Below are 14,688 nucleotides of genomic sequence, written 5' to 3'. Positions count from 1 at the left end.
TTTGACACCCACTATGCGCCGGCCCCGCGTGGCGGTCAGCAAGGCTATATACTGTTCCAAGTACTTGATATGCATGAGCTCAGTGAAAGCTCACAGCCTCCCCATCCCCATCCCCATCTTATGAGGGCGGACACTGAGGCGCAGAGAAGTTAAGGAGAGGGACGTAGGGTTTGGGAGGCGGCGGGGGTGGGGGGTGACTTGGAGAAGTCAGCCCGGAAGAGCTGTCAGTTCTATTGCAGGAGATTAGTAAGCGCTGACGCAGTGCCAGGTACTGAGCCAGGCATTCCGGTCCCCACTACGTGCTTGAGGAAAATAAGGCTCCGATGTGTGCGTGTGCGGGGTCTACTAGGAGGGCCAACTGTCACTCCAATCGTCCACTGCCCAGTCTCCTGGCCAGAAGACCACTTGGAGAAGACTGTAAAGGGGGCGCAGGCAGAAGGCTCAGCAGCCAAGAGAGGGGGCTCCTTGGGGAAATTAAGGGCGGCCTCAGGGAGGAGGGGAAATTCAAGCAGAAGGTGAGAGGTCGAGAGGGGCTGGGGTGGAGGTAGCAGAGGAAGGAGCAGGACGGATGAGGCTGAGGGGTTCCCGAGGGCCAGGGCACCCCACGCCTCGGGTTCCAAGCTCGGGCGCGCGTAAAGGTCAACCTGCTGGCAGCCAGGAGTCTACCATGGGAGTTTCCAAACGGGGGGTGAGCCAACTCAGCCCTCACAGAGGAGGTGACACTGAAGCATGTGTCAGTGGCAGCGACAGCAGCTGTTGCTAAGGGAATGGAAGGTTTTAGGAGAAGCAGCAACTGCTTCCAGGGCTGTGTACTTTTCCATTGAGCATCCGGTGAACGGCCCGGGGAGGTGAATTTCAAGTCAGTGTAAGAAAATACTTTCCTCCCAAGACAGCTGAAGAAAGGTGGATCAAAATCCTGTGGCCACCTAAGGGGGAAGGCCAGCTCTTGACCTGGGGCGAGTGCCTTCACCTGCCTGCTGCCTCAGTTACCTCATCTACAAAATTGGCATGATTATGTGCTTGTTGTTAGCATTACATGATATAATGCCTATCAAATATTTAGCATAATGTGCCAAAATGTTAATTGGTCAATCCAAGCAAAAGGTGTTTATTGTCCTATCCTTGCAACTTTTCTGTTGGTTTAAATTTTTACAAAATAAAAAAGTGTGTGTGTGGTGGGGAACACAGACAATTGCACAGAATACTCAGAAACTGACACCAATGGTGGCCTCTGGGGAGGGAGCTGGGTGGTGAGAGGTGACCTACTTTTAATTTTCACTGTGAGCCCTTTTGTTTCTTTGGATTTGATATTGTGTGCATGTATAACTTGTTTTAAAATAACTTTTTAAAGTCCTACCCATGCCTCAAGGCCAACTCAAAGGCCCCTTCCCTTAAGAAAATCCTTGGGGGACTTCCCTGCAGGTCCAGTGGTTAAGACTCCGCGCTTCCACTGCAGGGGCCATGGGTTCAATCCCTAGTCGGGGAACTAAGATCCCGCATGCCACATGGGGCGGCCAAATAAATAAATAATAAAAAGAAAAAAAAAATGCTTGGCATATTCCGCTCAAGTCAGCGGACACATCCAGTGCCTGCCTTGAATGGCAAGGGTCTGCAGCTGGGGGCATAAAGAGGCATTTGAATTGGGCCTGCCTGGGAGGAGCTCACACTTGAGCAAGTGGAGATAAATAAGAACAGAGGGCAGACGGACAAATTCAATCTGGGGTGTTGTGAGGGTCCAGGCAAGGGCACCCAGCTCTGTCTGCGGCTTCAGGGAGGGCTCCTTGGTGGAGGCAGTGCCGGGCTGAGACCTGAGCTGAATAAGAACCAGCCAGGAGAAGGCAGAGGGAAGGCACTCCAGACAGAAGTAGCACAGAGAGGTGAGAGTGATGGGGAAGAGTAAACAGATGGTACTCGCCCAGGTTTAGCCCTCGCTGAATGAATACCTATTACGGTAGATTAAAGGTCAACCTCTTCAGGGAGAGGTGTTGGTGTTTATCATTATTATTGTTGTTTTGTCTCCATTTTACAGAAAACACACGAGGCTCAGGGCGTTTAAAGAAGCTGCCTGTGGTCACAACATGCACTCCCCAAGTGAGGATTCAAGCCCCCACAGACAGACCCCAGAGCTGCCTGGGCAGTAGGGAACCATCAAGTGAAGTCTTTAGATTGAACACTGAAGAAGGGCTGTTGGCCTGGAGAACGAAGCAGAGGTGGAGACTGGAAACATGACTGATTGGGAAACTACTCCGACAGGCCGCGGAGCAGCGAAGGTAGAGGCTTGAGTTAGGACAGAGTCAGTGGGAGACTTCGGGAAATATTCAGGAGGGACAGGTGGACTTAACCCTTCCAGTGCTGCTCTCCAGACATGACCAGACTGTGACCCCGTCCGAGCAGGGCTGGGTCGTGGTTCCGGCTGCATTTCCACGCCTGCTTCACCGCCTGGCATGTGGTAGGCACTCACAAAGTGTGAACCAACGAAAACTGACCGTTCTGTCTCGTATTGTTGTCTCTCCCCCACCAGAGTATAAAACCCACGCGAACAGGGCGTCTTAGAGCCTTGGTTTCTGTCTCCGGGATCCTAGAACAGCACTTGGGACAAGGTCAAATACTGCACATGAACACAGAAACATTCATTGGGCTGTACACTTATGATCTGTTCACTGCAGACATCTCTGTGGATAATGTAAAGCTCAAATAGGCAGTAAACAGGCAAGCAAGCAAAGCTCTCTCACCTGGGCTCCAAATGCAGGCAAGTCCTGCTCTGCGCACCTGACAGCATCCTGTAAGGAGTGGGACACGTGCGTGCACACGTGTGCGTATCCACTCTTAGACCCAGCTATGGAATCCCCATGTGGACACACTCACAGAGGTAACTGCTCTGACCTCGGTCACCGTGGGTCAGTCTACTCTGCCCTTGAACCGCATGTGAGTGGAATGTGCACTGTGTCTGGCTTTCTCACTCGACTGTGGGTCTGTGGACCCCGTGCCGTCATGTGTGTCAGTGCCTCATGCTTTCTCACCGCTGCCTCAGAGTCCGCTGGCTGGGCGGCCCCACAAATGTCTGGGCTGTGGTGAGTAAGGCTCGGAGGGGCACCCTTTGGCCTGACTCTGCCCCACATAAGCACTTGCTTCTGTTGGGATCACCCAAGAGGGCACAGCTGGGCATTTGGTGAGCGTGTTTCACAGAACAGGAAACTCCCGGACAGTCCTCCAATCTGGGGGCTGGCCCTCCTCTCCCCCTTTGCTTCCTAACTTGGTAATAAGATTCACCTGGGGGATGTGTTGCTTCTCCAGCTCCCTGGGCCTCCCCCGGAAATGCTGAACCAGGGCCTGTCGGCGCTCCAGAAGCCATGGGTTGCCAGGCCTGCCTGATCTTTAAGTGAGTTTTGGAAACAGTGACGGAGCTGTGGTTCTCCAGTCTTGAGCGATTTAAAAAATACCTACTCTGGGCCCCGATTCCCAGATATTCGGATTTAATCGGCATCTGGAAAAACTCCTCGAGGGGGTTACTGTAGGGGCAGGGGCGCGGCCCACTGGTTCAGGGAGAGTGGGAGGGACAGGCCGCGAGGTCTCCAGCCTGGGAGGGCCCAGGAGGTCACATGGCTGCACAAAGCCACCCACCGACCCAGCTCGTGACCGGCCGCTGCTTTATTGCCTCTCTCGGTTGTGTGGGCTGACTGGGCCCCGGAGCGGTTCTGCTGGCCTGGCCTGGGGGTCTAGTGTGAGCACAGTGGGACGGTGCCCAGGCTCTCCCTGCAGCTCAGGGATCCCCAAAGTGCTCCAGGAGGGGGAGGCGGAAGCCAGCAGGCGTCTCAAAGTCCCTCCGCCTTCTGTGAGTCTGCACGGCTGCCCCAGCCCCGGGCACTGCCCCAGGGCCTGAGTCCCCGTGAGTTTCCGTGAGCTTCACCAGGGCCCCTTGAGACTGGCTGCCACAAAAAGTGTCTACTCATAGGTTATTGTGTGAGGACAAAATATATTAATACACGTGACGTGTCTAGTTTGATATCTGAAACAGTAACTGCTCCAAAACTTTCAGCTTTTATTATTATGCCTAGAACCTCTATGTCGGGGTTGGTGAGCTTGTATTTTAGGCTTTGCAGGCTACGTGGTCTCCGTCGCAAGTACCCCCCTCTGTTGTTGTCCCGTGGAGGCTTCATAGACAATACATAAGTACGTGGGTGAGGCTGTGTTCCAATAAAACTTTATTTACAATAACAAGCGGGGGGCCAGGTCAGCCCTCCTCCTTGGCTCCCCTCTTTTCCTGTCGGTCAGGCCTCACTGTCCTGGCCAGTCTCTCAGGAAGGTGGGTCTCCCTGGTCCTGGTCTAGCCCCTGTCCGCCATCACGTTGGCTCTCGGGGTTCCGTGGTCATGGAGCACTGTCAGTGTGCTCTATGCTGGGTACTAGGTTCCATCACATATAATCTCACTAAACCCAACTACCATCATTCGAAGGCAGTTCTGGCAGTGCCAAGTGGTGCCTGATGGGGGTCCTTATTAACCTCCCATCCTCCAGCAGTCCCCCAAATGGACCCAAATGGACCCATTTTGGACCCAAATGATCCAAATGCAGCTTACTAGCCCCTCCCTGATTGCCGCCTGGGGTTAGTATTACTCCCAGCTTACAGGTGAGGAAACTTGAGGCCCAGGAAGGTCGAGGACATCATTCAAGGTCATACAACCAGTAAATGGTGAGGCCTAATTCAGACATGGGCAGCATATCCATAACCACTGCTCTACCCAACCCCGGACAAGGGCGCTGTGGGCAGGTGGGCCCCGCCCTTCCCCGGGGCTCAGGTGCGGCTGCCCTGGAAGGAGATCAGAGGATCATGGAAGCCGCTTCCAGCTCTGACTCCTGCAGACACCGAATGACGACAGTCCTCAGAAATGCACTTGGAGAGAATGACAGGCACTGGACATACAAAGTCCAGCAGGAGGGCAATTTAGCCATTCTATTAAAATTTTAAGCATGCGCACCCTTTGACCTAGTGATTCCCTCTAGAAAGATAGGTGTGGAGTTGCTCACGTGCACAAAGGTATGTTACACACAAGGATGCTCAAGGCGTGACTGTTCTCAAGAGCAGAACCATGGAGACAGGCCAGCTGGCCACCACCGGAGGATCCCATAAATAAATGATGGTTCTTTGATACAGGGGAGCACCGTGAAGCTAGTAAGGAATGAGAGGGTTGAAGTGGCCAGCCGTCCGCAACGTAAGGTGAAGTTTAAAAGCTGGTAGGAAAATGGTGTGTGTCTTGGTAGTTCCTTCCTCTCTTAAGTAGATACAGAGCCGATATACATAGTATTTGCACAGAGAAGGTCTAGAGGCGCAGACACCAAACTGTTGAAATTAACCCTGGGAGGAACAAGAACGTGGACTCTCAGCTAAGCTATTGATTTATATCATGTGTGTAAATTTTTTAAAACAAACTTTTGGTTTTTATAGAGAGTCATGTGATGAAGGTTGGTGTCCCCACCCCCAGCTTCGACAATCCAGCTCAGGAAGAGCCTCGTTTCAGGCACCCTGCTCCCCTCCCCGCCTCCCCTCCCATATTATATTAGAGCAGACCCCAAACTCATACCATTCTTCCGTAAGTACTTCAACGTGTGCAAAGATCATACACAGGCGTACCTTGGAGATATTGTGGGTTTGGTTCCAGACCACTGCAATAAAATGAATATTGCAATAAAGCAAGTTGCACAAAAAAAAAAAAAAAAAACTTGAACGTGTGTCTCTAAAAGATAAGGACTATTTTTATTTAAGAATTTTTTTTTTAACATTTATTTATTTATTTGGTTGCGCTGGGTCTTAGTTGCAGCACGCAGGCTCCTCAGTTGAGGCATGCGAACTCCCAGCTGCGGCATGCCATGTGGGATCTAGTTCCCCGGCCAGGGATCAAACCTGGGCCCCCTGCATTGGGAGCACGGAGCCTTAACCACTGCACCACCAGGCAAGTCCCAAGGACTATTTTTTTAGAGCAGCCACAAACCATGATCACACCTAAAAAAATAATAATTCTTTAATATCTTATGTTCGGTAATTTCCAGTTATCTCACAAAAACGTGAGTTATTTTCATAATAATAATAATAATAAAGGTTGAAAAAGAAAAGAAAGCCAACCCAGAGGACAGACAGACTGGTACAACTCTCCTGCAGGTTTGTTTAGTGACACTTATCAAAAGCCTTAAAAATATGCTTATCTTTGACCCAGCAATCCCAACCCATGAATTTGTTCTAGGAAAACAAGATGAAAGAGAGAGGCGGACACTGTTGCCGGGTGTGCCTTGCCTGCCACAGAGAGGCTGCTTGGAAAATATTTGTTGAATGTGAGGTTGAGCTCCAGCGTTGTTCTTTGCTGCTTTGTTTGTAAAAGGAAAAACCGAAAGCAACAGAAGTGTAAGGCATTAGGGTCCCAGCTCAATGAACGACAGCAGATCCGTAAAATGGAATGCTGTCCCTGTCATTTGAAACCAGGTTGTGGTAACGCACAATACTCCCCCTTCCCTCGCGTGTGGCTTGACTTCATGACTGGCATCCAGAGCATGGAGCAGGAAAGCAGACAACAGTAGTTTACAGTGGAGAAGCCCAGCAGATGCTCCGCCCCTGGACACCAGCAGTGATAAATCATGTGGACATCAGGTACCCAGATGGGATGCAGTGAGAAGGGTCTCCCCACAAAACCGTTACCGCAGTCTCTTCATGAGAAAAACATCAGACAAACCCAACGGACCCACATTCTACAAGATGCCTGAGCGATGCCCTTCAAAGTTGTCAAGGTCACAAAACAGGAGGAAAGGAAACAGCTTGGCCTGAATGCCATATGGGGTCCTGGACAGGGTCTTGGAACAGGAAAAGGACAGTCGTGGAAAAACTTGCAAAATCCTAATAAAGCCCCTAGTTTAGTTAATAATAATTTACTAATGTTGAGACTTCCCTGGTGGTCCAGTGGTTAAGAATCTACCTTCCACTGCCAGGGACACGGGTTCGATCCCTGGTTGGGGAACTAAGATCCCACATGCCGCAGGGCAACTAAGCCCGTGCGCTCTAGAGCCAGCATGCCACAACTAGAGAGCCCGCGTGCCACAACGAAGAGCCCATGTGCCGCAACTAAGACCCAACACAGCCAGATAAATAAGTAAATAAATTTTTTTTTAATAATAATAATTCACTGATGTTAATTTTTTAGTTTCGGCGAATGTGCCATGGTTAAGTAAGACATTCACGTTCAGGGAAGCTGGGTAAAGCGTGGACGGGAGCCCTTTGTGCTCTCTTTGCTGCAAATCTAAATTGTTCCAAAATGTAGTAGTATTTTAAAGAGCCAGAAGGTAGATATTTCTTTTTTTTTTTTTTATGGCCCCACCCCTCGGCTTCCAGGATAGTTTCCCAACCAGGGATCAAACCCAGGCCCAGGCAGTGAAAGCTCGGAGTCCTAACCATTGGACAGCCGGGGAATTCCTGAAGGTAGATATTTCTTAGCATAAGAATGTATACATGATATATTAAAGGGGAAATCTGTGTCTGGTCTCATACAGTTTTTGCTGAATGAGCCCTTTTCTGTAAAAAAATCACTGACAAGGTGTGTGCATATACATGAACGGATGTACACGCACACACACGCAGGAGAACGAGGTCTGGGTGCACAGACTCCCAGGGCTGCAGCCCCGGGGCCAGGGGGAGAGGAGGGCTGGTGCCCACCGTCCTGAAATGGGCAGCAGCCTCGCAGCTCCAGCCGGTTGTCCTACAGGACCTGGAACCAGTCTCGACGGATCTTCTCATTCTCCAAAAGAAATCGAAATCCAGGCTGCTACCCAAATCTCTAGGACCCACTCGGCCGTGGGGAGAAGGCCTCCAGGGTCACACAGCCAACGAGAAGAGGGCTTGGGCGCCAAGAGGCAGGCAACCCGGGCGCTAGCGGGGCCGCCCCGCCTTGGCGCCCCTCTGCTCCTGGGCCTGGAGGACCGCCAGCTCCCCGGGGTCGGGGCTGGGGTGGGCTGCCACTTTCCCGGCCTCGGCCCTGCACGCGGCCAGGCTGGGACGGAGGTGTGCTCGGGGCCCACGTGGCCAGTGCGGCCCCTCTGTTGGGCAGGTCACTGTGCCTGTGTGTGCGCGTGTGCGTGTGAGTGATGGATCCGGCATCCCCTCAGGTGTCCGCGCCTGTGCACGTCTGGGTGGGTCTGGCCGTCTTTGAGAGTGTACACAGGCGTGGCCATGCTATGTACCTACATGAGTATTGGCATGTTCGTCCGTGGGTCCACAACCGTGAGTGTGAGTGTGCGTCGTGCAGATGCGCACATCTGTCTCTCTGTTGTGTGTGTGTGTGAGATGATCCTCTGCGTTTACGTGTCTGTGGGCAGGTGCCCTGGCTGGCTGGCCCCAGTGCCTACATGTCTGTGTTTCTGTGGGACTGCCTGTGCGTTTATACCACGTGTGCACACGTGCGTGCGTGTGTGTCTGCTCTGTTCAGTTGTGTTTGCTCGTATGTCTCTTGTATGTGTGGGCGTCTCGGGTGTGTCCGTGCCTCTGTGTGAGTGTATGTTAGTGTCTGTAACTGTGTGTGTGTCCACTGAGTGTACGTATGTGTGCATGTACGTGGGAGTGCTGGATACTGGAGGTCAGGGGTCAGGGTTTGGGGGTTAGGGGTCACAATCAGCACCAGCTTCTCAATTCCCTGGTTCCTGCAAGTCACTGTAAGAAGCACGTAGGTCCAAGCACCCCCACCAGCCCCCGAGCCCCAGGCATAGGGTGAGAAGGCCAAGGGTGGGCCAGCTGCAGAGTCCAGGCCTGGAGGCCCCAGAGTCCACTCCTTTGCGTCCACTCCACACACTGCAGCCACCAGCCTGCCTTGGCATGGCTCCTGGGGGCCCCCTGCCTTTGGCCTTCGAAGAGTCTTTGATCCAAGACACAGCCCCCACAGCCCACCAAGGTACTGCCTGAAGGCCATTTGTTTACAGGTGGGCTGGGGGGGCTGGGGGAGGGGTGGGGGATTGAGGCGATGGGTGAATGGGGGGGTGAGCTGGGGTGACTAACAGATGCAGGAAGCCTCAGAGCCTTAGGCCAGAGGGACCCTTGGAGACCCTCTGGTCCAGTCCCCTGTTTTACAGATTAGGACACTGAGCCCAGAGAGGACAAGATCCTGACCTGAGGTCACACAGCAAGTCCCCAGCAGAAGTGGCATTCCCTTCAGAGAGCTGGGTAGCACCAGGGTTCACAGCCCACAGGAGTCATTCATTCATTCAACAAACATGTTCTGAGCACCTACTGTAGCCAGGCCCTGGGGATACAGGCATGGACCAGACAGACACAACCCTTGCCCTCATGGAGCTTATACTCTAGTCACAGAGACAGACCATAAACATAGCGAAGGTTCCCTTGATCCCCAAGCTCCCCTCTCTCCTCTCGGTTACTGGGCACTCACTTGAACACCCTCACTAGTACCGTCCACTGTTTCCCCTCCCCCACAGGCTGACTGAAAGCCCTGCAGTCCCTGTGCGGAGCACTCAGACCGCGTCCCCAGCCTCCCTCGCTGCCCTGGGTCCAGCTGCTCTTCCAGAGTTCGGCTCTTCTCACTGCGTCCGAGGCTGATAAAACAGGCCCATCTGGTTGTCTTGGGTTCATGGGAAGATGCTTTAGGTCACCGGGTGTTTCGTTCACTTCCCCACCACGATGGTAACCTTGGAGCCGGTGAGGAGGCAGCCGCAGGAACCCGCTTGCTCTGGGTCCAGGGGGCCTAGAAGAGAAGCTGAGGGTTCACGTCGAGAGGAGAGGCTTTGGTTCCATCTTAGGAAGAATGTCCTCTCTAAAAACAGCAGACGGCATAGCCGTGCATCACTCGTGGAGGGGCCCCCAAGGCCCTAAGATCGGGACAGGTAAGCCCCGTCCTCAGCGGTGAGCAGAGGCCTGCTGTCTGCTCCCCAAACGCCCGACACTCCCTCCCCCAGGACCTCTGCCCCACCCCTCTCTGCCTGGAACGTGCTCCCGGGGCCCTTCTCACCCTCATGGGTCGGCACCTCACTCTGAAATCTCATGCCTCCCGTACCGGACGGTCTGCTCTGTGCAGACGGAGCTGTTGTGCGTCTTGCTTCCTTCTGTGCAACACCCCCTCCCCAAGTTTCCTTCTAAAACTGCCTGGGCCGTGGGAGAGGCTCCGGAGGCTCCTGGAGTGACCGGATGGCCCAGGGGAGCAGGGCCCGCTGCCACCACCCGCCACGGCCTGGGGGGAGGGGTCCTGGATCCCAGGGAGCGGGAGGGGTGGGAGGTCACTGGCCCAGGTGCCTAGGGTGTGCAGCGGGCCTGGCCTGGAGGGGCCCGGCTGGTCCCAGAGCCAGCAGCTGGCGAGGCTGCGGGCACACCTCCCGCGTGACAGCTCTCCCCTCAGCCTCAGGCCTCCGCTTCCTGCCCTGCCCAACCTCGGGGCTGACCTGAGGTGTGGCCTCTCCAGGGGACTGGCCTGCGGTTCAGGATGGGACCCTGCAGCTCAGAGTTACGCAGCCAAGGAAAGAGGCACAGCTGAGAGTCGTACCCGCGGTGGCCTCAGCTGGGCCGCCTGGCAGCCCGAGCCCTGGGCACGCGTGTGGCTCCCTGGGTCATGGTCGGGTCACGGGGCTGCAGACCTGCCCCCTGCATGCGCTTGGCCGCACCCCAGGCTTACATCAGCGGGCTGGACTGTGGACGGGGCAGCCTCTCCGGAGAATGCGGCTCATTGTGAGCCATCTCCCAGGATTCCTTCCCGACCCCACCCGGAGGTGAAGGTGGAGGCCGTCGGACCACCCAGGCCGAGAGGGCAGCCGGGGAGGTGCTGGGGGAAGGCCCCCCCCACCAACCAAGACGGCCTGAGCGGCTCCAGGAATGACGACCAGCACTATCTGATCTTTCCGCCACACACTGAGACTTTATAATGAGAGTAGAAAACAATCCGCGGGGCTTCCCTGGTGGCACAGTGGTTGAGAATCCGCCTGCCAATGCAGGGGACACAGGTTCGAGCCCTGGTCCGGGAAGATCCCACATGCCGCGGAGCAACTAAGCCCATGTGCCACAGCTACTGAGCCTGTGCTCTAGAGCCCGCAAGCCACAACTACTGAGCCCGCGAGCCACAACTAGCTGAAGCCCGCGTGCCTAGAGCCCGTGCTCTGCAACAAGAGAGGCCACCGCCATGAGAAGCCCGCGCACCACAACGGAGAGTAGCCCCCGCTCGCCGCAACAAGAGAAAGCCCACGCGCAGCAGCGAAGACCCAGCAACAAAGACCCAACGCAGCCAAAAATAAAATACTAAATAAAATAAATAAATTTATTTTTAAAAATTAATAAATATATTTTAAAAACCCGTGTTGTAAAATCATGTGTGTTAACGCTTCCCCAACGCAGGCGTGTTCTAGCCCTTCCGACACCCCTGAGGAGGACGTGCTATCATCATGCCCCTTCTGCAGACGGGGAAGTGGAGGCCTGAGACACCTGCGCCCTTTCGCAGAGCTAGTGTACAGGGAGCCGGGACTCACAGCCCGCACAGCCCCTAGCAGACAGCTCTCGGCATCACGGTGACCCCAGATCCCGCCCAGACGGAGCGCATGGTGGGCCCAGAGAACATGGGGCTTGCGTCCCAGCACCGTCCTGCTCTTGCTGTGACCTCAGGCAAGTGACGTCCCCGTAGGTCTCACTTCCTCACCTGCAAAGGGAGGGGTCAGGATAAATGCTGATGAACCAACAGCAAGGACAGAGCTGGAAGACGCTGGGTCCCCATCTGGGTGCCACGCGCATGTGAGCTACACGCCAGATCTATGTGCTTTACGGTGTGGAAGTTACGAGTTTTAAAACTGAGTAACTCTGAAAAAAGAAGCATAGGCTCTGGAGCCTGGCTTGAATCTTGCTGCTCCTTGGAGCAGCGGCCTGGGGGAGGCACCATCCCTGCCAGGCTGGGCCCCCACCTCTGGGAGGAGGGGGCAGCCCACTCCTGGACAATAGGGGCCCGCAGGGCGGGCCGGGAGAAAAGCACTGAGCAGGGGGCCTGGCCTGGAGAACGGTCCAGTGACTGGCTGTCATCAATGAGGGAAGATTTATACCACGAGCCATGAGACGCTTATTCCACACGTGTTCACTCGGCAATCCGCGGGCGGACGCTGGGCTGGGCTGGGCTGGGCTGGGCTGGGCAGGCCGGCTGGCCGGAGCAGATGTTGCCAACTTGGCCTCTTGCCAGGGCCCGACAGGCCAGCTCCTTCCTCTGTCAGGACGTGACCTCCCCAAGTTGCACAGCTCGTGAGGGCCTCGACCAGGACCCTGGGCCGGCTCCTCCGGGTGCCCCAGCCCTCAATCCTCCTGGACTCTGTGTCAATAACCACGTGCCAGGAAGGATGATAACGTCTCCTTACTTGGAGATGGGGTCTTTACAGGGATCATGAGGTTAAAACGAGGTCATTGAGGTGGCGCCCTAATCCAACATAACAGGTGTCGTTTTAAAAAGGGGAAATTTGGACACAGAGACAGACACGCGTCAGAGAAGATGGCCGTCTGCAGTTCCGGGGGGCGAGGCCGGGGCGGCTCCTCCCATCACGGCTGCAGCAGGACCAGCCCTGCGACACCTGGATGGGCTCCGGCCTCCAGACGGGGGACAGGAGGTTCTGGTGTTGAAGCCGCGCAGCGTGTCGGACTTTGTTACAGCAGTCCCAGCAAACTAACACGTGTCTTCACTGAGGTATAAGTCACACGTCACAGAGTTCACTCATCTAAAACGTACAATTCAGGGCTCTTCACTCTGTTCACAGATTTGTGCACCTCTCACCCTGATCGAAATTTACAGCATTTTCTTCACCCCAAAAGGAAACCCTGGACCCATTAAGCGGTCATTCCTCATCCTCTCCACACCACCCCCCACGCCCGGACACTACTCATCTGCTTTCTGTCTCTATGGATTTGCCTACTGCAGACACTTCGCACATGTGGAATCATGTGCTGTGTGGCCTTCTGTGACTGGCTTCTTTCACTTAGTATAATGTGTTCAACGTTCATCCATGTGGTAGCATGTGTCAGTGCTTCCTTGCTTTTTAAGGCTGAATGATTTTCTGTTATATGGATGGAATACCTTTTATTTATCAACTCATCTCTGATGTGTAGTCTAATTTGGTTTTGGAAAGAAGACCTGAAACAAGGCAAAATGCTCACATTTGTTAAGTCCAAGGGGTGAGAACATGGATATTTGTTATGGATGTCTGAAAGGTTTCATAATTTTTTAGTGCTAATCAATATATTTTAAAACTATAGGGCTTCCCCCATCACATAAAGACACATACTGTATGATCCCACTCACATGCAGTTCCTAGAGGAGCCAAACCCAGAGAGACAGAAAGCAGAATGGTGGGTGTCAGGGGCTGGGGAGGAGGGGTGATGGGGGAGTTGTTTAACGGGTGCAGAGTTCCAGTTTCAGAGGATGAAAAAGTTCTGGAGGTGGACGGGGCTGATGGTTGCACAATGATGCGGACGTGTTTATTAAGGCCACTGAACTGTACAGTTAAAAATGGCTAAGATGGTAAATTTTATATTGTGTATATTTCACCACAATAAAAAAAAATGGGAAAAGATATATATATATATATATATATATATATATAGGACTTCCCTGGTGCTGCAGTGGATAAGAATCTGCCTGCCAATTCAGGGGACACAGGGTCGACCCCTGGTCCGGGAAGATCCCACATGCCTCGGAGCAACCAAGCCCGTGAGCCACAACTACTGAGCCTGCGCTCTAGAGCCCGCGAGCCACAACTACTGAAGCCCGCGCGCCTAGAGCCCGTGCTCCGCAACAAGAGAAGCCACTGCAATGAGAAGCCTGCACACCGCAACGAAGAGTAGCCCCCACTCTCCGCAACTAGAGAAAGCCCGCGCGCAGCAACGAAGACCCAACACAGCCAAAAATAAATAAATAAAATAAAAAATTTTTAATTTTTTTTTAAAATTAAAAAAAATAAAAACTATTAAAAAATACACATATATATATATGTATGTATGTATACTGGGGACTTCCCTGGTGGCTCAGTGGGTAAGACTCCGCGCTCCCAATGCAGGGGGCCCGGGTTCGATCCCTGGTCAGGGAACTAGATCCCACAGGCGTGCCGCAACTAAGAGTTCGCCTGCCACAACTAAGACCCAGTGCGACCAATTAAATAAATAAATAAAATATATATACATATATAGGAAGAGGCAGAGAATGAGTCTCTGGGCATTGAAGGGAGATAATGGTTGCTGACATACTAAAGAACAGATGGGTCTAACACTAAGGAAAAAGAAAAAGGATTCCTGAACCTCTCTCCCAACGTCCTGCTTTCCTCCTGACCCCAGTGTCACAGCAACAGGGACGCTACTTAACAGCCCCGCTGTGAGCCCCGCCTGCCAGGTCCTCGGCTGCCTTCCCACAGGCCCAGACCAGGGGCAGCCCTCAGAGGAAGTGTGGATATTTTCTGAGCGTGGTGGGCTTGGACCCTGTGGGAAGGGGCCCACCAGGCTCCCGTGGCCCCGCCTGGGTCCCCGGCCACTGCGGCCTCCCCCTCCGCCACTGGAGGCCATTCCAGCCAGACCCTGGTGACCTGCCTCACCCACCGACGGGGAGTTCACCCTCCTGCAAGGGGGTCATCCCACTGCCAAGCACCACTGGGCGTGCCCCGTGGAAAAGGGCTCGGAGGTCTAATGGGTTTGGGGACCACGTGCAAC

The sequence above is a fragment of the Balaenoptera acutorostrata genome, chromosome 20 (genome assembly GCF_949987535.1).
Source record: "Balaenoptera acutorostrata chromosome 20, mBalAcu1.1, whole genome shotgun sequence".
Lineage (NCBI taxonomy): Eukaryota > Metazoa > Chordata > Mammalia > Artiodactyla > Balaenopteridae > Balaenoptera > Balaenoptera acutorostrata.
Note: the sequence above shows the minus strand (reverse complement) of the source record.